This window comes from Cervus canadensis, chromosome 29 (assembly GCF_019320065.1).
Source record: "Cervus canadensis isolate Bull #8, Minnesota chromosome 29, ASM1932006v1, whole genome shotgun sequence".
NCBI lineage: Eukaryota > Metazoa > Chordata > Mammalia > Artiodactyla > Cervidae > Cervus > Cervus canadensis.
Window position 1 is genome coordinate 38,166,046 of NC_057414.1, and position 24,106 is coordinate 38,190,151.

Below are 24,106 nucleotides of genomic sequence, written 5' to 3' on the forward strand. Positions count from 1 at the left end.
GGGTTAGCAGATCCAAACTATTATATATATAGGATGGATAAACAACAAGATCTTACTGTATAGCACAGGGAACCATAGTCTGGTATCTGGTAATAAGCTATAATGGAAAAGAATGTGAAAAAGAATATATATCACTTATATATACATATATGTATGTATTAATATAAGTGAATCACTCTATGCCAGAAATTAACACAACGTTGTAAATCAACTATACTTCAATAAAAATTTTTATTTTACTTTACTTATTTTTGGCTGCGTCTGGGTTTTTGTTGTTTCGGGAGGACTTTCTCTAGTTGCAGTGAGTGGACTTCTCGTTGCAATCACTTCTCTTGTTGGGGAGTTTTTGAGCGTGAGGGCTTCGGTAGGTATGGTGCATGAGTTTAGTTGCTCTGCAGCATGTGGAATCGTCTCGGACTAGGTACTGAACCCACGTCCTCTGCATTGGCAGGCAGATTCTTAACCACTGGCCTACAAGAGAAGTCCAAAAAAATATTCTTAATTAAAAAAAAAAGTCAGAACCTTGTCCTGTTACCTGTATTTTATAGAGTTTTACCCAATCTGGATAGGAGGGTATGGTATTACAAGAGACATGTGACACAGTGGTTGGAATTCAGGCTCTATGCTTGGTGGCCTGGGTTCATATCCCTGCTTTGCTACTTCACACTGAGAACTGTGGCCTCAATTTTTTTATCTGTAAAATGGGTACATTGATAACACCCACCTCATAGGGTTGTTGTGAATAGTAAATGAACGTCTACATGTTAAGTGCTTAGAGCAGTGCCTGGCACATGGAAAGTACTCTCTATTTCTCAGTGATTATGACTGCTTAGCGTTCATAAGAACAAAATATGAGGACAGGAAGTAGGAGGTCCTAGGTAAAGGGAGGAGAGGTTACTTTGGAGTGGACATGTGTGGCTATGTGGTGCAGGGGTCAGAGAGATGGGAACGGGCTTCCAATTGAAGCTGGGGGTTTGAGTGTGGCCCTTCCTGAGGGTTTGTTGCCATTTCTGATTGAGCTAGGTCCAAGACAGGAAACCGAGGGCCTCATCTGTCCATCAAGTGGGGAATAATAATAATTCTAGGTCCCCAAATGAGAGACTTCAGGGGATATCTATATGTACCTATACGTATATCTAAATGTGTGCTGAGCCTCAGGCTTCATTGCACCCTAGCCCCGGAAATCCGTAATATGGTAGGGCCACCTGACACTTGAAGAAACAAAATCAGATTTGGAATCTGCCACCTGCCAGCATTTTGACCTTTGCCCCCAGTTTCCTCCCCTCCCTCAGTGAGCTGTTATAAAGATCCAGCGAGTAGAGTAAGCAAAGGCAAACCCAACTGGATCCCCAATAGTCATCACTTACAGAGCCAGTGTGCAGAAGAGCTGCAGCCCTACCTGTGAAATCAAAACTCTGCTGGTAATAGAACTGTAAATAGTGTCTTTACGGACAAGAGGGGAAGGACGTCTTTAAAAATGCCAGAAGCACAATCATAAGGCTCAAGATTAACGTGATCCCTCCAACTACAGGATTTCCGGAAAACAAAGGACACAATGGTCAAAGATATTGACCAGGAGGAGAATGGATACATGTGTGTGTATGGCTGAGTCCCTTTGCTGTCACCTGAAACTATCACAACATTGTAAATCTGCTGTGCCCCAATATAAAATAAAAAGTTAAAAAGAAGATAATGACCACATAGCAGATTGGGAAAAGATACTGCAATACCTCAAGCCCAAAAGTGACTAGTATCTAGATAATACAGGACCTCCTGCATATCAACAAGACAGAGAGAAGAAACTAGGGGAAAAATGGGCCAAGAAGAGGAACAGGCCATTTTCAGAGTAAGAAACCGAAGGGACAAATACAGGTAGAGACGTTCACTGGTTACAAGGTAATTGCAAATTAAACTGATGAGATAGTACTTGCCATATGTTTGGCAAAAATTAAAAAGCTAAGGAGTGCCAAATGGGTTAGGATGTGAGGCTATAAGCTTCCTACATTACTGGAGGTCATGGGTAGGTGGTGCAGCCTTCCTCAGTCAGACCACCTGTATCTATACCACATAATCAATAATCCATAATAACCAATAATCAATAATTATTAATAATCAATAATCCTAGGAATTTACATATAGATATACCCTGAAGTCTCTCATGCAGGGACATAAGGACACCTTCATGAGGATGCTCATCATAGCAGAGGGTTGATAGCGGGGGCAAGGCTGTGGATGGGGTGATGGTGGGGGCAGGCCTCAATCCAAGGCCCTCCCGTGTGGCAGTGGACAGGTGAAACTCGGTGGCTGCACTCTCTGAGTCCTCTACGGCAGCAAGAAGCAATGGAGATGTATGGCTAGCAACACAGATGGATCATACCAACATAGGCTGGAAGGAAAAGTGCACCTACCCTAATTTACACAAGCAGATTTGACATCAGTATAAATTTAAACACATGTCTAGAAAACAACCTGAAATTCCAAAAACACAAACAAGGACATACACAAAACATGTCAGGATGGTTGTGTAAGGGGAATGGGAATTGTGATAAAAGGATACAACTGTTTCTAACAGGAGTGCAAACCATGTGTTTAGCACAGAAACTGGCCTGCGGTAAGCACTCCCTAAGGGTTTGTTATTACTAATTAATCAAGAAGAATAGTTCAACAATATACCTAAGTCAAATCATTATGTTGTATGCTACCACACACACGAACTCTGAATACATTATGCTAAGTAAAGTAAGCCAGGCACAAAGGACAAATACTGTCTGATTCTACTTACAGGAGATCTCTAGTAGTCAAATCCATAGAGACAGAGAGTATTGTCCAATACTGGCTTCCAGGGGCTGGGGGCAGGGAGCAAGGGGCAGTTAGTATTTAATGGGTAGAGTATCAGTTTAGGAAGATTAAAAAGTTCTGGAGATAATGGTGTGATTGCACAACAACGTTAATGTTCGTAATGGCACTAAATTGTACTCACAAAAATGATAAAATGATTAAGAATAGTAAGTTTTTTAAAAAATCATTATAAACTTTAAATGCCATAAGTCAAATGCCAAAGTTTAAATGTCTTTAAACTTATACAATGCCGTACGTCAACTATATAGCTCAATAAAACCGGAGAGAATTCCCTGGCGGTCCAGTGGTTAGGACTCCACGCTCTCACTGCCGAGGGCCAGCGTTCGATCCCCGGTCAAAGAGCTAAGATCCTACATGTCTCAAGGCCAAAAAACCTCAACGTGAAACAGAAGCAATATTGTAACAAATTCAATAAAGAATTTTAAAATGGCTCACATCAAAAATGTCTTTAAAAAAAGGACTATTATCCAAAATATACAAAGAACCTTTAAAACTCAACCATAGGAAAACAAAAACTTCATTAAAAAATAGGCTAAGGCCTAATAAATAAAAAAAAAATAAATAAATAAATAAATAAAATAGGCTAAGGCCTTAACAGGTATCTCACCAAAGAAAATATACAGATGACGAACTAGCATACCAAAAACTCCACATCATATGTCATCAGGGAAATGTAAATTAAAACAAAGTAAGATACTACTACACACCTAACAGAATGACCAAAATCCAGAACACTGACAACTCCAAATGCTGGTGAGGATGTGGGGCAATAGGAGCTCTCATTCATTGCCAGTGGGAATGCAAAATGGTGCAGCCATTTTGGAAGACAGTGGCAGTTTCTAACACAATTAACGAATAGCTGAGAAACAGCTGAGAAAAGAAGAGAAGCAAAAGGCAAAGGAGAAAAAGAAAGATATACCCATCTGAATGCAGAGTTCCAAAGAATATCAAGGAAAGATAAGAAAGCCTTCCTCAGTGATCAATGCAAAGAAATAGAGGAAAACAATAAAATGGGAAAGACTAGAGGTCTCTTCAAGAAAATAAGAGATACCAAGGGAACATTTCATGCAAAGATGGGCTCAATAAAGGACAGAAATGGTACAGACCTAACAGAAGCAGAAGATATTAAGAAAAGGTGGCAAGAATACACAGAAGAACTAAACAAAAAAGATCTTCATGACCCAGATAATCACGATGGTGTGATCACTCACCTAGAGCTGGACATCCCGGAATGTGAAGTCATATGGGCCTTAGGAAGCATCACTATGAACAAAGCTAGTGAAGGTGATGGAATTCCAGTTGAGCTATTTCATATTCTAAAAAGATGATGCTGTTAAGGTGCTGTACTCAATATGCCAGGAAATTTGGAAAACTCAGCAATGGCCACAAGACTGGAAAAGGTCAGTTTTCATTCCAATCCCAAAGAAAGGCAATGCCAGAGAGTGTTCAAACTACCACACAATTGCATTCATCTCACATGCTAGCAAAGTAATGCTCAAAATTCTCCTAGCCAGGCTTCAACAGTACATGAACCATGAACTTCCAGATGCTCAAGCTGGATTTAGAAGAGGCAGAGGAACCAGAGATCAAATTGCCAAGATCCATTGGATCATCAAGAAAGCAGGAGAGTACCAAAAAAACATATATTTCTGTTTTACTGATTACACCAAAGCCTTTGACTGTGTGGATCACAACAAACTGTGGAAAATTCTTCAAGAGATGGGAATACCAGACTGCCTTACCTGCCTGCTGAGAAATCTGTGTGCAGGTCAAGAAGCAACAGTTAGAACCAGACATGGAACAACAGACTGGTTCCAAATTGGGAAAGGAATATGTCAAGGCTGTATATTGTCACCCTGCTTATTTAACTTATATGCAGAGTATATAATGCAAAATTCCAGGCTGGATGAAGCACAACTGGAATCAAGATTGCCAGGAGAAACATCAATAACCTCAGACATGCAGATGACACCACACCTAAGGCAGAAACCGAAGAAGAACTAAAGAGTCTTGAAAGAGGAGAGTGAAAAAGCTGGCTTAAAACTTAACATTCAGAAAATGAAGATCATGGCATCTGGTCCCATCACTTCATGGCAAATAGATGGGGAAACAATGGAAACAGTGACAGACTTTATTTTGGGGGGCTCCAAAATCACTGCAGATGGTGACTTCAGCCACGAAATGAAAAGATGCTTGCTCCTTGGAAGAAAATCTATGACCAACCTAGACAGCATATTGAAGAGCAGAGACATTAGTTTGCCAACAGAAGTCCGTATAGTCAAAGCTATGGTTTTCCCAGTAGTCATGTATGGATGTGAGAGTTGGACTATAAAGAAAGGTGAACACAGAATAACTGATGCTTTCAAACTGTGGTGTTGGAGAAGACTCTTGAGAGTCCCTTGGACTGCAAGGAGATCAAACCAGTCCATCCTAAAGGAAATCAGTCCTGAATATTCATTGGAAGGACTGATGCTGAAGCTGAAACTCCAATACTTCGGCCACCTGATGAGAAGAACGGACTCATTGGAAAAGACCCTGATGCTGGGAAAGATTGAGGACAGAACGAAAAGGGGATGACAGAGAATGCAATAGTTGGATGGTGTCACTGACTCAATGGACATGAGTTTGAGCAAGCTGCGGGAGTTGGTGATGGACAGGGAAGCCTGGCATGCTGCAGTCCGTGGGGTCGCAAAGAGTCAGACACGACTGAGCGACTGAAATGAACTGAACACAACTAACATACTTTACCATAAGATCCAGCAATCTGCTCCTTGGTATTTATCCCAGAGGTTGATAACATGTTCACGCAAAAATCTGCACAGGATGTTTATAGCAGCTTTATTCATAATTGCCAGAACTTGGAAGCTACAAAGATATCCTTCAGCAGGTGAGTGAATATACTATATTCCAAACAATGGAATATTATTTAGATTAAAAAGGAACGAGCTATCAAGCCATGACAAGACATGGAGGAAACTTAAATATATTTTACTAAGTGAAAGAAGCAAATATGAAAAGGCTACATACTGTGTGATTCCAACTTTATGACATTTTGGAAAAGGCAAAACTATGGAGACAATAAATAGATCAGTGATTGCCTAGGGTTGGGAGAGTATAATGGAAATGAATACAGAGCACAGAGAAATTTTAGAACAGTGAGGATACTCTATGTGATGCTGTAATGATGGATGCATGTCATTACGCATTTGTCTAATCCCATAGAATATGTATCATCAAGACTGAACCCTAAGGTAAACTATGGACTTTGGGTGATTATGATGTATCAGTGTAGGTTCATCTTTGGTAAGAAATGTACTATTCTGGTGAGTGATGTTGACAACAGGGAAACCAATGCATATGAAGGGAGGGGAATGCATGGAAATCTCTGCACCTTCCTCTCAATTTTGTTGTAAACATTTATTTGTTCTAAAAGATAAAGCTTCCCCCCACCAACCATTCTTTTTAGGAGCCTAGAACAGTTTCTGGCAGTGATTAAGTCTTTTGTAAAAATATTTATTTTTACTTATTTATTTGACTGTGCCAAGTCTTATTGTGACACACAGGATCTTTACATGTGGCACATAAGATCCAGTTCCCCAAACAGGGATCAAACTCCTACAATGGGAGCTCAGAGTCTTAGCCACTGGACCACCAGGAAAGTCCAAGCAAATATCTCTTGAATGACTGAACAAAAGCTAGTTGGTGTCAGAGTCGCCCACAAACTGAGAGAAATCTTCCCATCCTCCCCTCAAAGGTCTGAATTAGGGTTCACCAGGTTTTATATTTATACCTCTCCTTCCCTAAAAGCATCTCGAAGCTCAGAAATGTCACCTACTTGTCCACATAAAGTCCCCCCGCCTCCCCCGACAATGGTGGGAGAGTTGGAACTTGAACTCAAGGCCCTTGCAGTTAAACCTGGTAGCTTTCACCCATTCCAGAAATTCCCGTGGCCGCAGGGTTTGTAACCCAGGAAGCAGTAGAACTCCATAGGTTAAGGGGAGTGAGTCAGAGTCTTGCCACTTGTGGATTTCAAAACAGAAGAGACAGCAGACTTCACCCCGTGAAGAAATTCATCAGACAGTTCTGTTATGACATCAAGAAAGCTGAACTCAGCAGATACCCACAGGATGTGGGTGTGTTTTGACCACACCTCTCTCAGCAGTTACAGTACAAGCCAAAGGGAAAAGCCCAGACACCATGACTGGCAGAAAAGTGACCATTTGGGGGAATTTATTTACATTTTACGAAATGATGTTTTCAGTGCAGAAAGCAAGATCTTCACGTTGCTGTGTGTGCACAGACCAAACCAGCTTCAGGTTAATGGCTTCTGACAACCTGAAACAGCAGAATAGGAAGGACTTCCCAGGAAGTCCAGTGGCTAAGACTCCATGCTCCCAATGCACGGGGCCTGGGTTCAATCCCTGGTCAGGGAACTAGATCCCACACGCCACAAATAAGAGCCTGCATGCCACAACTTAAGATCCTGCATGCTGCAATGAAGATAGAAGATTCCGCAACTAAAACCTGGCACAGCCAAATAAATAAAAATAAATGTTTTTAAAAAAGGAATAGTGGAATATGGCCCATCGATGGTCCTCCCTCGTGAAACCTTCACTCAGTGGTACCTGAGTTTCCCTGGATTTTTTTCTAATGTGCTGCTGCCGCAGCTCCTTCCTCATTCACTGAGATCATAGTCTTACTGTTTGAACTGGAGAGTATTCAACCTTAGTTGCATCTTAGAATCACCTGGAGAGTTTTTAAAAATCCCAGTGCCTGGGTTGGGCTTCCCAGGTGGCGCTAATGGTAAAGAATCTGCCTGCCGATGCAGGAAATGCAAGAGACTCGGGTTCGATCCCTGAGTTGGGAAGATCTCGTGGCGAAGGGAATGGTTACGCACTCCAGTGTCTTTGCCATGGACAAGAATCCCATGGACAGAGGAGCCTGGTGGGCTACAGTCTACGGGGCTGCAAAGAGTCAGACACGACTGAGTGACTGAGCACAATGCCTGGGTTTCACCTTCCCAGTGAAACCAGAACTTCTGGGATTTGAGCGCGGGAATCAGTATTCGTTAAGCTCCCCAAAGTAGTCCCCACAGGCAGCTGTTTTTTTTTTCTTTCCTGAAGCATAGTTGCTGTACAATATTATCTAAGCTACAGATGTACAATATAGTGACTCATAATTCTTCAAGGTTATACTCCGTTTATAGTTATAATAGAATATTGACTATATTTCCTGTGTTGTACAATATATCTTCGTAGCTTATTTTATACCTAATAATTTGTACCTCTTAATCCCCTAGATTGTCCCTCCCATCCACTGGTAACCAGCACTTTATTCTCTATGAGTTGACTTCTTTTTTGTTACATTCGCTAGTTTGCTGTCTCTTTCAGAGCATGTGGCTTGCATTTAAGTCCTGCTTAGGGGACATATTCAGAAAAGATGCATTAAATTAAGCACAATAAAGGATTCCTTCTGTGGAGACTGATGCCGGGCCCTTGCCCTGGACCACACTGTAAGTGAAAATCAGACGTCCAAGGCACAGATGCTCTGGCCCTCACCTCCCGGGGTCCCGAGGAAAACAGCTTTGCTGAGGGTACAAATGGGACCCAGGAGCCTTCAAACTCGACAGTCACCTGAGCTGTAGCCTCGCTCCTCCCAGATCCTCCATTCTTTTGGTGCTAATTGGAGGAGATACCACCAGGACCCATTTCCATAGCTCTGTACCGGCCATCCAGCTCGTGGGGATACTTCCTTCTCTGATGCGGTAGCAGATGGGGTCAGGATGGTGCGAACCGGGAGCTGCGGCGAGAGCTCCAGAGGAATCTACCTGCCCCTCTGCTTACAGCTTTCAGTCTGTTTCCTCCAGGTTTCCTGGATTCCACCATCGAGGCTCTTTGTTCCATAGTTCTCCTGTGCTTAGTCGCTCAGCCGTGTCTGAGTCTTTGCGACCCCATGGACTGTAGCCCACCAGGCTCCTCCGTCCATGGGATTCTCCAGGCCAGAATACTGGAGTGGGCTGACATTTCCTTCTGCAAGGGATCTTCCCAACCCAGGGATCAAACCCAGGTCTCCCACATTGCAGGCAGATTCTTTACGGTCTGAGCCACCAGGGAAGCCCTAGCCATGAAGCCTATAGTTCTCCTAGCCTATGACAAAGATCGGGTTGGATTTAAAGGGGAAGATAACTTACTATAACCAAGGGGTTTGGGGGGAGCAAAATTTGAGCCCTTGTCTGCCAGTCACAGGGCAGACAGGAATCGCCACGTCTGTTTCTGAGACTAGAGATAACAATAGCTCATATATATTTTTATTTTCATAAAGTTGTGAAATAGGCATAACATAAAATGTATTATTTTCACTGTTTTTAAATATGCTGTTCTGTAGCATTAAGAACCTTCACACTGTTGTGAAACCATCACCACTGTCCATCTCAGAGGTTTTTCCGTCTTCCCAAACTGAAACTCTACCCCCTCCCCCCATTAAACAAGTCCCTGTTCTGCCTCCTCCCCAGTCCTTGACAACCACTATTCTTTCTGTCTCTATGAATCCGACTGCTCTATGTACCATACCTAAGTGGAATCATACCGTATTGGTCCGTTTGTGATCAGGTTGTTTCACTTCGCATAATGTCTTTCAGGTTCATCCTCACTGCTGCGTGTGTCAGAATTTCCATCCTTTTAAAGGAAAAATTGTTGTTGTTCAGTCGCCAAGTTGTGTCTGACTCTTTGCAACCCCGTGAACTGCAGCACACCAGGCTTCCCTGTCCTTCACTATCTCCTGGAGTTTGCTCAGATTCATGTCCATTGAATCGGTGATGCTATCTAACCATCTTATGCTCTGCCGCCCCCTTCTCCTCTTGTGTTCAATCTTTCCCAGCATCAGGGTCTTTTCCAATGAGTCAGCTCTTCGAATCAAGTGGCCAAAGTATTGGAACTTCAGCTTCAGCATCAGTCTTTCCAATGAATATTTAGGGTTGATTTCCTTTAGAACTGACTTCAGGCTGAATAATGTTCCATTGTATGTATGGACCACATTTTGTTTATTTGTTCATCCATGATAGACACATGGATTGCCTCCACGCATGGATTATCTACAGCCTCCACATAGTGGCTCAGATGATAAAGAATCTGCCTGCAGTGCAGGAGACCCAGGTTCACTTCCTGGGTGGGGAAGATCCCCTGGAGAAGGGAACAGCAACCCTCTCCAGTATTCCTGCCTCGAGAATCCCATGGACAGAGGAGCCTGGGGGGCTACAGTTCACGGGATCGCAAAGAGTCAAACAGAACTGAGCAACTAACACTTTCACTTTCACACTTTCAACAACATGATAGCTAATACTTTGGGGGCACTCTCTGGGTGCCAGACACTCTTCTAAACACTTCACTTATATTAACTCATTTAATCTTCCCAGCAACCTGTGAGTTAGGTTCCATCATCACTGACACGTTTCAGGTTTGGAAACGGAAGCACAGAGAGAGAAAGTCACTTGCCCGGGAATCCCAGCGAGTCAGGACTCCAATGCAACTCGTGACTGCTGCAGACCCCACTGAGCAGAGCCAAAGCAGACTCCAAACTCCACCAGAGCCCAGACTTATTATTAAAGCAAGAGGCTCTAGTTTGGCTACCATGCGTCCACATTTTTTTATTAATACAAATAGGAAACCCATGTTACCGGAACCCCCCAATCAAGATGCATAGTTTGATATTTTTAGTATTTCTTGGTAAAACAAAAACAAAAGCTGAGCTAGGAGGTATCATTTGAATGGGACCCCCCAGTGTCAGGCCTTCCCTTGTGGTTCAGCTGGTAAAGAATCCGCTTGCAATGCAGGAGAGCTGGGTTCAGTCCCTGAGTTTGGAAGATCCCCTGGAGAAGGGAAAGGCTACCCACTCCAGTATTCTGGCCTGGAGAAGTCCATGGACTATAGAGTCCACGGGGTCGCAAAGAGTTGGACACAACTGAGCGACTTTTCACTTTCCCCAGTGTCAGAGGTCATGGTTCATCTTGAAGGTTAATAACTGGGTCACCTAGACAGATATTTTAAACCAGCCCTGTTCTGGAGAAAGGGTTCTATTGTTGTATCTGGCAGGTGTGCCAGGGTTCATTTAGAGATTTACCCAACTTGGTTGAGAGCCTTGAAGATGACTCCTCTTGGTAAAAGTGAGTCACATCAGGAAGATGGCAGATTTCTGCTCCTTCAGAACATGGGCTTCCATCCTCCCTGGTCACACTGGCTCTCGGCCCTGACCGGTCATCTTTTCATTTTTTAAAAAATTCATTCATTCAGTTTATGTATTTGGCTGCATCAGGTCTTAGCTGTGGCATGTGGCCTCAGTAGTTGTGGCACGCGGCCTCAGTAGTTGTGGCACGCAAGCTTAGTTGCCCCAAAGCGTCTTAATTCTCCAACCTGGGGTCGGACCCATATCCCCTGCCTTACAAGGTGGATTCTTAACCACTGGACCCCCAGGGAAGTCCTGTGACCAGTCTTCTTGATGTCATGGGAGACCCAGGAAGAGGAGGACTTTATATTAGCTGAACCCACTACCCTCCAGGGGAAGGACAGCCCAGCACCGTGCCAGAGAGGACAAGAGATGCTCACTTGGAAGATTCCTGAGTCACACTTCATGCCCAGACATTTACCTTGTTTCTGTCTCCCTTGCAATAGCCCCCTGTAATCCCTCTTTGTTTCCGGACAGTCGATTCATTCTTTCTGGTGCTACCAGTAAGATGTGAATTTGATCATCCACTCCCCTCCTCAAAAACCCACAGTGGCTCCCCATTGCCTACAGAGTGTATGCCTGAATACCCTTTGCGTTTGGAAATGCTCTGTATGGAGCCCCAGATTTCATTTCCGGCCCCATCTGCTGCCTTCTCCCCCACACCCTTCCTGCCTAGACTAACTCCACGTGCCCCTCTGCTCCCCACTCTCCCTCCCCCATCCATCTTCCACCTCAGCCCACTCCCTGAAGGCTTCCTCCTTTGTAAACTGCCCCCTCCTTGCTGCTTCTTCAATGCCAGCACTGCAAATAGCAGGGGAGGGTACTCAGCACTCCTGGGGCCCTGTCTTGGATTGCTGTGGGGCCTTCACAGGTCACTTCCCCTATAGATAATAAATTCTGCAAGGACACTGACCGTGGAGTCACCTTTGGGCAGGGCAGAAACTCAAGCTCTTCTATTTATCAGTCATATGATATCCTCTCTGGGTGCAGCATCTTTTCTTAGTCATCGTCCCTCTGTCTTGTTTTTATAGCAATGTTTCTTAAAACGGGTTTGGAGGAAGGTGAGGACCATTGAAAGTCACCCGGGGGTGAATGAGCTACTGATGACAGTGGGAAGTACTAGTCTAGTGTATGTAGGCTGTGTGTTAGTCGCTAAATAGCATCCTACTCTTTGCCACCCCATGGACTGGTAGCCCACCAGGCACCTCTGTCCAAGGATTCTCCAGGCGAGAATACTGGAGTGGGTTACGGTTCCCTTCTCCAAAGGATCTTCCCGACCCAAGGTCTCCTGCTTTGCAGGCAGATTCTTTACTGTCTGAGCCAACAGGGCAAGAGCCGGCGAAGGGTAGAGTAGGGAGAAGGTTGAGAACTGCTGCTCGGTAGCCACACTGGTTGAAAGAACAGCCCTGTTTCCTCTCCAGTTGCCTCAACCCACTGAAGATGGGCTCTGGTCCCTACAGAGCCACCAAATTCCTTTCTCTGACGTGGTCCTCTAAGAGCAGAAGCCCAGCACACTGTTACCTGCTCAACACTGTCTGTGCCATTTGCTTTGTTCAATTTCAGATCTCTCCTTTCTCAGCTTCCTCCTCCGGCCCCTCTGCTGCTCCCTGTATATTTTACACATACATAGCCCCATACCGGATTGTCTTGAGCTCAGCTCACATGTTGCTCTTGCTTCACCCTGGGACACTGTCCCCAGACAACACAGTCACTGGTGGGGCAGAGGTTGCTACCTAAATGCAGATGAGTCAAGTTTTAGTCTGCATTTGAGAGCTTTCTGAGCTTCTGATTAGAACTTCTAACTTCTAACTGGGTGCCCCAAAGTAGCCTCAATTTCTGTCCAAACTAATACTTTTATTTATTTTTTTAATATTTATTTGTTTGGCTGTGCTGGGCCTTAGTTGCAGCACAAGGGGTCTTCTATCTTTGCTGCGGTATGTGGACTCTTAGTTGCTGTATGCAAACTCTTAGTTAGAGCATGTGGGATCTAGTTCCCCGACCAAACCCAGGTCCCCCTGCATTGGGAGTGCAGAGTCTTCTTAGCCACTGGACCATCAAGGAAGTTCCTAACTAATGCTTTTATAGGGAGAGATAAACTTGCATTTGGAGAAGGAACTGGGAACCCACTCCGGTATTCTTGCCTGGAGATTCCCATGGGCCGAGGAGCCTGGTGGGCTAGAGTCCATGGGGTCGTGAAGAGTCGGACACAACTTAGCAACTAATACACACATACTTGCATGACTGGCTCCAATCCTTCACCCTCTGCTTCACTGTGGGCTTCACCCCACCCCTTGATTTTGGGCTTGGCCATTTGACTTCCTTTGGCCAGTAGGGTAGAAGTGGCACTGTGCCTTAGTTGAGTCTCTGGCATTGCTGTGAAAGGAGCCTCCCCTGCCTCCTGAGTCTGGGCCTACAATGAACACACACAGAGTGAAACTGCCCCAGCTAACGTGCAGACCTAAAGGCAGAAGCAGAGCGGCCCCATGACTGCAGATGCATCAGAGCCACTGACCCTCAGGACCCAGGGCTGTGAGATTAAAGGATTGTGGTCTTCAGCCACTGAATGTTGGGGTGATTTGTTACACACCATGATTGCAACAGCTAACCAGTACAATCTTACATAGCAAGATTCTTTGCAACACCATGGACAGTAGCCCGCCAGGCTCCTCTGTCCACGGAATTGTCCAGGCAAGAATACTGGAGTGGGTTGCCGTTTCCTACTCCAGGGGATCTTCCCCACCCAGGGATCGAAACCACGTCTTTGGAGGCTCTGGCACTGGGAGGTGGATTCATTACCAATCCGCCACCTGGGAAGCCCATAAAACGTAGATACACAAACTAAGATTAGTTATTTGAGGAAAACCCACAGAACTACCACCAAGGGAAGCAAATAAAGCATCACTCAACACCCCAGAAACTTACATGTGCCCTTCCTGATCACCACCTCCTCTCTCAGCCCTAGATATAACCACAGATTTTACTTAAAGAAAAAAAAAAAACTCTTACTTTTCTTAATAGATTATCATCCATATGTGCATTCTTAAATTAGTTTGCTTTTTTTTTTAAATTGGAGGATAATTGTTTATAATATTGTGCTGGTTTCTGCCATCCATCAGCATGAATCAGCCATAGGTATACCTATGTCCCTCTCTCTTGAGCCTTCCTCCCGTCTCCCACCCCACCCCCCAGCTTGTCACAGAGCATTGGGTCGAGCTCCCTGTATCACGCAGCGAATTCCCACCGGCTGTCTATTTTACATATGGTAATGTATATGTTTCCATGTGATACCCAATTTTGATTGCTTTTTATCTTGATGTGAATGGAATCTGTCTCTATTTTTTGTGTGTCCTATTTTATTTGCTCCCTGAGGTTTGTGTTTAATAAATTGTTTATTGTTGGGTTGTTTCTATTTACTGTTAATGGTCAGGGTAATTATCAGATACTGACTTAAACTCATGCAAGGAGAAGGTGCTTCTTGTTACTCATATTAACATTATTACTTCTATTTTTTAATAGATTAGTCCAGTATTGGGGCTAGGAGTTGATTACTTATTACTGGGATTAATATTAATTTTTTGTTGAGCTTTAACACTTTCTTAATTGGTGGCTGCTTTTAGGCCTACTATGGTGTTGTTAAATCTTACTCTCTATCTGTTTCTTAAAGGCTGTACCTTTTTAGACTAACTTTTAAAAATACAGTGGGATTTATTTCGATTTTTTGGTATTTTTAAAGCTGAACTAATATTCATTTTCTGGACAACCAGCTATCACCAGGCTTGTTAGGTGTATCACCTCTACTTATAAATCTTCTCACTATTTTGCCACATAGATGAGTTGGTTCTTGGTAAATTGTCCATAAGTAGCTCGTCTGGTTTCGGGGTACTTAGCTAAAATTTGTTTTGTTAAGTCTTTATTAGTTAATTCATTATGCAAAAAGTACAAGGGGTAATCTTTGCTTTTTTGTACTTTGATTTTTTTCTTTCATTGTTCCCTTGCTGTACTTTCTCTGTAGCGCCATATTTTAAATTTCTATCTCCTATACTTTATTTTTTTTTCTATCTCCTATACTTTAAATGATAAATAAATGTTTTGTTTTATATTATTTTTTGGGCTCCAAAATCACTGTAGATGGTGACTGCAGCCATGAAATTAAAAGACGTTTACTCCTTGGAAGGGAAGTTATGACCAACCTAGACAGCATATCAAAAAGCAGAGACATTACTTTGCCAACAAAGGTCCGTCTGGTCAAGGCTATGGTTTTTCCAGTGGTCATGTATGGATGTGAGAGTTGGACTGTGAAGAAAGCTGAGTGCCGAAAAATTGATGCTTTTGAACTGTGGTGTTGGAGAAGACTCTTGAGAATTCCTTGGACTGCAAGGAGATCCAACCAGTCCATCCTGAAGGAGATCAGTCCTGGGTGTTCATTGGAAGGACTGATGCTGAAGCTGAAACTCCAGTACTTTGGCCACCTCATGCGAAGAGTTGACTCATTGGAAAAAGCCCTGATGCTGGGAGGGATTGGGGGCAGGAGGAGAAGTGGACGACAGAGGATGAGATGGTTGGATGGCATCACCACCTCAATGGACATGGGTTTGAGTAAACTCCAGGAGTTGGTGATGGACAGGGAGGCCTGGCATGCTGTGATTCATGGGGTCGCAAAGAGTCGGACACGACTGAGTGACTGAACTGAACTGAACTGAAGGTTTGTGAGAATTATCCAGATTGTTACATGTGTGACCATTTCCACTGCTGAGTAATACTCCTTATGTGAACAAACTAAAATGTAACGATCTATTCTGGGGCGCCGGTGGGGGGGCGGTCCCCAACCTCCAGGATCTAATGCCTGATGATCTGAGGTGGGGCTGATGTAATAATAATAGAAATAAAGCTCACAATAAATATATTGCTCTTGAATCATCCTGAAACCATCCCCCATCAGGTCTGTGGAAAAATTGTCTCCCACAAAATTGGTCTCTCGTGCCAAAAATGTTGGGGACCTCTGAATACTGTTCTACAAATAACGGCTATTTCAGACGTTTCTGGTTTTCTGCTATTACAAACAATCCTGTGTGAGCGTTCCTATAATCAGAGGTTGGCACATTTTTTCTGTAAAGGAATATTTTACATTTTGTGGCCAAATATAGTCTCTATTTGGAGAAGGAAATGGCAACCCACTCCAATATTCTTGCCTGGAGAATACCATGGACAGAGGAGCCTGGCGGGCTACAGTCCATGCTGTCCCAGAGTCGGACAGGACTTAGTGATTAAACAACAATGGTCTTTGTCAAACATTCTTCTTTATTTTGAAATAAAATTTAAAATATGGAAAAAAGGAAAAATCATTCTAAAAACTGTAAAATAGTTCTTAGCTCACGAGCTGTACAAAATTAGACTGGGGGCAGGATTGGGCAGTGGGCTATAGTTTATTGTTGCCCTCTGCTCTCTGAGATCCGCATACATGTACATAAATATTTCTGTAGGAACGTAATGGCTGGTTGTAGGGTTCACACATTTTTACCCTCACTGGATAATGCCAGTCTGTGTGTGTGTGTGTGATTTTTTTTATTTATTTATTTTTGACTGTGCTCGATCTTCATTGCTGCCCAGGTTTTTTCTCTAGCTGCAGTGTTTGGGCTTCTCATTGAAGTTACTTCTCTTGTTGCAGGGCACAGGCTCTAGGGCATGTGGGCTCAGTAGTTGCAGCTCCTGGGCTCTAAAGCACAGGTTCAATAGTTGTGGCACATGGGCTTCACTGTTCTGTGGCATGTGGGATCTTCCTGGATCAGGGACCGAACTCTTGTCTCTTGCATTGGCAGGCAGATTCTTTGCCACCGAGCCATCAGGGGAGCCCCAATGCTGCCTAGTTTTATATTCAGCATGTGGAAAATGGAAATCCCACCCCCTCAAGCAAATGAGCCCATGAGAGCCTGCTGAACAAAGAAAATGGCCTTCCTGTGGTCCTCTGGGGCTGGAGGATCGGCCACTGCGGCATCTCCTCTCCCTGTCCAGGTGATGCTGAGCTGTGCCACTGTTAGGCTGGTACCTGTCAGAGTGTGCCCGGGAGGGTGGTGCTAGAGAGTCTGGCACCGGGCATTGAGGCTAGGTGGCAAGTTTGGATTTTATTCGAAAACCAGTGGACGGAGTGGAGCAGGGCTGTGACAAGCCTGAACTACATTTTAAAAGAATTGCTTTGGCTGCAGAGAGTGGATTTTTAGGGGACAAGAGAGGAGGAAGGGAGACCAGAAGGTAGGGACCTGATTGCAGGAGTCTTGTGAGAGTTGGAGGGGGGTGCGGTTAGGGGCCCCATGGATGCGCCTCCTTCACACCCACACACCCACACTTCACACTAACATCTCCAGCCACCCTGCTCTTATCCCCTTGCACATCCCATACCCCATTTCATTTTTCTAAAAAAATTATTTATTTCTTTCTGGTCGTGTTGGGTCTTAGTTGCCGCACATGGAATTTTTTCGATGCTCAAACTCAACAGTTGACCTTTGACCTGTGGGATATTAGTCCCCCCACCAGGGATTAGGTTATTAACCAGTGGACCGCCAGGGAGGTCCCACACCCCATCTCTGCAGTCCTCTAACCCAGGGAACACAGTTCCCACTACAAACCTTCCCTGGCTGCTCCCTGCCCCCCAAAACATCTGGCTCCACTTCATGTGATGTAATGATAAATGTGATAACCCTCAGTGTGATAAATGTGATAACCCTGTGTGATAAATGTGAAACCCAAAGTCTGTTTCCTCACTGAACTTCAGAGGACTCTCATGTTCAAATCTTTTTTGTCATTCTGCCCATCACAGGCCAGGGGGAGCATGCTGAAACAAGAGTGTGGAGCTGAATCCATTGTCTGGCACCCACCGCCAGCAGCTGTGATCCTGACTGGGGTGATTAGGAAACCAAGGACCCCAAGGGTGAGCCCACAGGCTGGGTCACAGGGAGAAAGACAGCTTGGTAAAGTGGCCGAGCCAGAACTGGAGCCCACAGGAATGTGGGCTCCTTGAAATACTAAGAAGGTGTCTTCTGGAACCTCACTGCGCCAGAAGGCGCAAAGGTGGAGGTGCCCGAGCCAGAACCTCCGTCAAGAGGAATCCGGGAGCAACCAACTGATTAGTTCCTTTTATCTCACCTATAGCATCAGTGGTTGTTACAGCACCTCTGCCCCCAGATATGACCCAAGGCACTGCTTGTATTCAGAGTTCTTGACTCCATTCCTGCCTGATCCACCAGAGAAGCTGCCACCCACAGGGATAAATGAACTCACAACAAAAGGTCAAATTATCCAATTAGTTGGCTACTGGGACTGGAAAAAGAAAAGGCAGAGGGAGGAGAAAAGGAAGTAGGAAGGGGTGCTGGCCTGCAGGGGAGAGGGTGAGAAAACTGAAAGGATAAATACTGGGCTTTCTTTTTTGTTTGTAAACTAATTAGGATATTGGGCTTCTCTGGTGGCTCAGAGGTAAAGAATCCTAAGGGCAATGCAGGAGAAGCGAGTTCGATTCCTGGGTGAGGAAGATCCCTTGGAAAAGGAAATGGCAACCCACTCCAGTATTCTTGCCTGGGAGATCCCACGTACAGAGGAGCCTGGTGGGCTATGGGGCTGCAAAAGAGTCAGACATGATTTAGCAACTACACAACAACAAATTAGGATATTGGTAATACTTACAATGGTAAAGCCTAAAGCAGGGAATGGCAACCCACTCCAGTATTCTTGCTGGAGAATTCCATGGACAGAGGAACCTGGTGGGCTACAGTCCATGGGGTTGCAAACAGTCGGACACTACTAAGCAATTAGCACACACACAATAGTAAAGAATGTGTTTTATTAAAACACAGCAAATTCTTTCAGTGTGGGTTAGATCAGGACTATACACACTGTGTTCCAGTGACAGGGGCTGATCCTTGAACTGTGTGGCTGGTACAAGAAGTAATAAGTACAGAAGGCAAGAGAAATTTTTAAGCAAGTTTTATAGCAATTTATCAGAGTAATTTTCTGACCGTTGAGTCTAATAATCAAAACAGGACTTGCGTTTTCTGGATATTCTTAGTGTAAGGGAGGCAATTTTTACCTCTGCCCTTTTTGGGTTTTTGGCTGGGCCTGAGGATTAAATTGACATAAAACAGATTAACAAGAGAAAATCACACACCTTTATTTAAAACGAGTCTTATATGACACAAGAGCCCTCGTAAGAAAATGCAGACCCAAAGAAAAGGATAAACTCTTAATGGTTTTTATCGTAGGTTGAACAAAGAGAGGCAATTGTAGAAAAGAAACAAAAGCATAAGGAGGCTAAAGGAAGATGAGAATTATTTCAGCAAGGTCTGTTTGTACAGAGTTCTCCTGGGTTCAACTCCCTGGCCCTGATAATAACAATATTACTTTTCTCCCAGTATAGGGAAGGCATCTTCCATCTGGGGGTTTATCTCCTGCTTTTAGGGAGAAAAAGGGGAGAATCAGAATACCCTTCTTGCACCTACTTTGTTAAAAATGTATTTAGCTTAAACTAATCTTTATGCCAAAGCCAAATTGTTTTTTGTGGAGGGGGTGTTGCTCTGGATCTTTGTTGCTGCCCACAGGCTCTCTCTAGTTGTGGCGTGCAGAGACTACTCTTCATTGCAGTTCATGGGCTTCTCATTGTAATGGCTTCTCTTGTTGCAGAGCACCTGCTCTAGATCTCAGGCTCAGTAGTTTTGTCACAGGGGCTTGGTTGCTCCTCAGCATGCAGAATCATTCTGTTTCAGGGACTGAACCCATGTCCCCTGCATTGGCAGGCAAATTCTTATCCACTGTACCACAAGGGAAGTCCCAAAGCAGCATATTTTAGAATGGCATACTCTGCCACCCTTCCCTAGGACTTTTTAATGTATTTTATGGAAGTAGTCAATCCTAAAGGAAATCGACCCTGAATATTCCTTGGAAGGACTGATGCTGAAACTGAAGCTCCAATACTTTGGCCACCTGATGCGAAGAGCCGACTCATTGGAAAAGACCCTGATGCTGGGAAAGATTGAAGCCAGGAGGAAAAGGGGGTGACAGAGGATGAGATGGTTAGATGGCCTCACCGACTCAATGGACATGAGTTTGAGCAAACTCTGAGAGATGGTGAAGGACAGGGAACTCTGGCGTGCTATAGTCCATGGGGTCGCAAAGAGTTGGACACAGTTGAGCCACTGAACAACAATGGGATGAGTGATCTGTGACACATTGGCCATAAAGGAAAACACCCTGTCCTTCAGCCTGGAGGCTTTGAGCAGCACTGAGCCCAACTAGGGGAGGCCCGGAGGGAAGAGGCTGGGCCTCAGCTGGTCCTGTGGGGGACAGTGCAGAGAGGTTTCTTAGGGTCCTTTGAAGAACCAAGAACTGAGCCCCCCTGGAGAGGCACCAGGCTGTTGATGCTCAAAGAAGAGGAATGACCAGAGCTAGACAGAAAAGCAGCCGCAACCGTGGATGGGCACTGTTACAAAAAAGAGAAACAGGATGGCTTGCCATGGGCAGTCAGAGAAATATTGAATTTCCTCTCCCTGGTTCCATTTTTAACACACACACAAAAAAAAATAAGTACAAGAAACAAGGACCTACTGTATAGCACAGGGAACTATATTCTATATCTTGTAATAGCCTATAATGGAGAAGAATAGATATATAGATATAGACATATAACTGAGTCACTTTGCTATACACCTGAAACTAACACAGCATCGTAAATCAACTATGTTCCAATTAAGAAGAGGAAAATACAAGAGCAAAAGGGTGTGAGGAAGAAGACAACCCTCCTTGCTCACTTCCACCTACTCCCTCCAAGACCAAGCCATTGCTTTTTCAATGGCATAGAGAGGAGATTTGAGTTCATTGAGCCTGAAGTGCTTAAATATTGAAAGTCTTAGTAATCAAAATGTGACTATGGGAGCAGGTTGACCCTGGGGTCACACATACCCCAGGCGGCAGCACATGCCTCCTGGACCACCCTCATGATCCCCATGGGCATCACTGATGTTGAAGTCAGCTCAAAAACCCTGGATTGGTGCTCGCTTCGGCAGCACATATACTAAAATTGGAACGATACAGAGAAGATTAGCATGGCCCCTGCGCAAGGATGACACGCAAATTCGTGAAGCGTTCCATATTTTTAATAGCAAATGAAGAAACAGACAAAGGATTAATCTCAAAAATATACAAGCAACTCTTGAAGCTCAATTCCAGAAAAATAAATGACCCAATCAAAAAATGCGCCAAAGAACTAAACAGACATTTCTCCAAAGAAGACATACAGATGGCTAACAAACACATGAAAAGATGCTCAACATCACTCATTATCAGAGAAATGCAAATCAAAACCACAATGAGGTACCATTACACGCCAGTCAGGATGGCTGCTATCCAAAAGTCTACAAGCAATAAATGCTGGAGAGGGTGTGGAGAAAAGGGAACCCTCTTACACTGTTGGTGGGAATGCAAACTAGTACAGCCGCTATGGAGAACAGTGTGGAGATTTCTTACAAAACTGGAAATAGAACTGCCATATGACCCAGCAATCCACTTCTGGGCATACACACTGAGGAAACCAGAATTGAAAAAGACACGTGCACCCCAATGTTCTCGCAGCAACTGTTTATAATAGCAAGACATGGGAACGCAACTAGATGCCCATCAGCAAGATTGATGGATAAGGAGCTGTGGTACATTATACACCATGGAATATTACTCAGCCGTTAAAAAGAATTCCATTTGAGCAGTTCTAATGAGGTGGATGAACTGGAGCCCATTATAACAGAATGAAGTAAGCCAGAAAGATAAGAACATTAACAGGCATACTAACACATATATATGGAATTTAGAAAGATGGTAACGCAACCCTATATGAAATGCAAGAACAGAAAAGAGCACAGATGTACAGAACAACTTTTTGACTCTGTGGGAAAGAAGGTGAGGGGTGGGATGTTTCGAAAGAACAGCATGTTATATTATCTATGGTGAAACAGATCACCGGCCCAGGTGGGATGCATGAGACAAGTGCTCGGACCTGGTGCACTGGGAAGACCCAGAGGAAGCGGGTGGAGAGGGAGGTGGGAGGGGGGATCGGGATGGGGAATACGTGTAAATCTATGGCTGATTCATATCAATGTATGACAAAACCCACTGAAAAAATTAAAAAAAAAAAAAATCCTGGATTGTGCTGGGGACCTTCGCTACCTTACATTTCCATCTCGATATTTGGGGCAGAATAAAACCAGATGAACTGCCTCTGAAAGAATCAAACTTGGGGAACTCTACACAGCCACCTCTGGAGGGAAGGGAAGAAGCATGTCCCCCAAATCCAGCTGGGGAGATGGCGCAGCGCTGAACTTGCCAGACAACGTGATCATGGCTCCAGGTAGAGTGTCACGTGTGCGCAGATCAGCATATCCAGGATTTCAAGTTAATGGGATACATTACTGTGCAAAGAGAGGCCTCTTTGAAGACTGTGCTGGGTCTAGAAAGCGGGTAGAAGTTTAACAGAGAGGGAGCAGTGTGTTTGTTTGGCTTTTTGGCTAGAAGACAAAGACTGTGGCAGCCTCGGACTGGCCGGCACTTCGGAGGGCTTCCTGGGTAACAAATGTACACAAGATGACTCAGGTCTGCGTCTCAGAGTCATGGACACCTCAGGGGCGATAGAGCCAGACTCAAGGGCACCCTTGGTGTGGCTCATAATTCCGTGAATGGCGATCAGTCACATGGAATTATGACGATCAGCCCCGCAGGGTGATACCGTTCCTGGAGGCAAACAGTGGTGGACAAGCTGGAACCTCCACAAAGCAGGACCAGGCAGTGTTATCCTGACCTAAAAAGTGAGACAAGCTGGGTCCGGAACGTGAGGAGGGGTCTGCTCCCCACCCCGGATCCTCTGCAGGTCAGCGTGACCCGCCCTGGGACACTTCTGTTCCCACCACTGTGCACCCTCAATGTACTCCAAGACAGGCACAGCGGAGAGTGAATGTGGGCCATTTTGAGATCGAGCTGAATTCTCATCCCCAGAAAAGGGTCACGTGGGGCAGAGTCTGGGCAGCTCCCGAGAAAGTGGAACCATCAGCCCAGGCTTTCTAGAACACTCTCTTGCTTCTTTCTGTTCACATGCAAAACTTCTCTTTTTGTGGGGGCGGGGGCGGTGGAACTGCTGGTTATTTTTCATTTTCAGACATTCTCACAAGGTCAAACCAAGGTTTAAGGATTAGAGAGGAAAGAAAGCAAAGACTGCCAGCTCACCCCAGCTCAGCCCTCAGGCAAGCCAAGCCGTCCGTGGAACTCACTACCCAGTGTCCTTGGTCATTCATTTAGTAGGTCCAAGTGTAAAGAACTTGGAGGTTGGGTGTTGCAAACAGCACAGCGCTGCCACTGCTCCAGAGAGCCTCTGTTCACTCAGCCCATCGACTCCCTCCAGGCTGGCTCAGCTTCTTCCCTTGTCTCCCCAAACCAGGCCAGAGGCCCAGGATCATTCTGGATTCCCCCCTTCTCTTTTCCTCTCCATCACCACCCCCTCCCCCACCACCCAATTAATCACCAAGTCCTGTCCACCTTACCTTCTACAACTTCTCAAACCAAAATGTTGATAACTGATGAAGAGGAGGCCTGGCTATATGGAGATTCCCATGTTGCATCCCAGTTAAACTGCTTTTAGTTGAAGGAGCTGCGAGACATGAGACCCAGCTAAGCATGCAGTCAGGCAGGCCTTACCCCAGAGGGGGGTCAGGATCCGGTTCCGGTCCCAGAACATGCGGCAACAGCCAGGCGTGAGGATGAGCCATTTCCTGTGCTCCTGGTCTGTAAGAAAGAAATACATAAAAACACCACTAGCCCCTGGTCAGTGCTTCCACTGTTAAAGGGATTTGAAGCACTTGGCAAAGAATCCGCCTGCAATGTGGGAGACCTGGGTTCCGTCCCAGGGTTGGGAAGATCCCCTGGAGAAGGCAACAGCTACCCACTCCAGTATGCTAGCCTGAAAATTCCATGGACTATATAGTCCATGGGGTCGCAAAGAGTCGGGCACGAC

General features: G+C 44.8%; 1 long non-coding RNA gene and 1 other non-coding gene across 2 annotated transcripts; one reads left to right on the plus strand and one right to left on the minus strand.

The window, feature by feature from the left end:
- Positions 1 to 222: 222 nt before the first annotated feature.
- LOC122430991 lies at positions 223 to 23,779 on the minus strand. Its single transcript, XR_006266418.1, has 3 exons — positions 23,637 to 23,779; positions 9,445 to 9,533; positions 223 to 471 (listed from the first exon to the last, which is right to left on the minus strand). It is a non-coding gene; the product is annotated as an uncharacterized LOC122430991 (long non-coding RNA).
- LOC122431529 lies at positions 21,104 to 21,210 on the plus strand. Its single transcript, XR_006266546.1, has one exon. It is a non-coding gene; the product is annotated as a U6 spliceosomal RNA (small nuclear RNA).
- Positions 23,780 to 24,106: the final 327 nt, after the last annotated feature.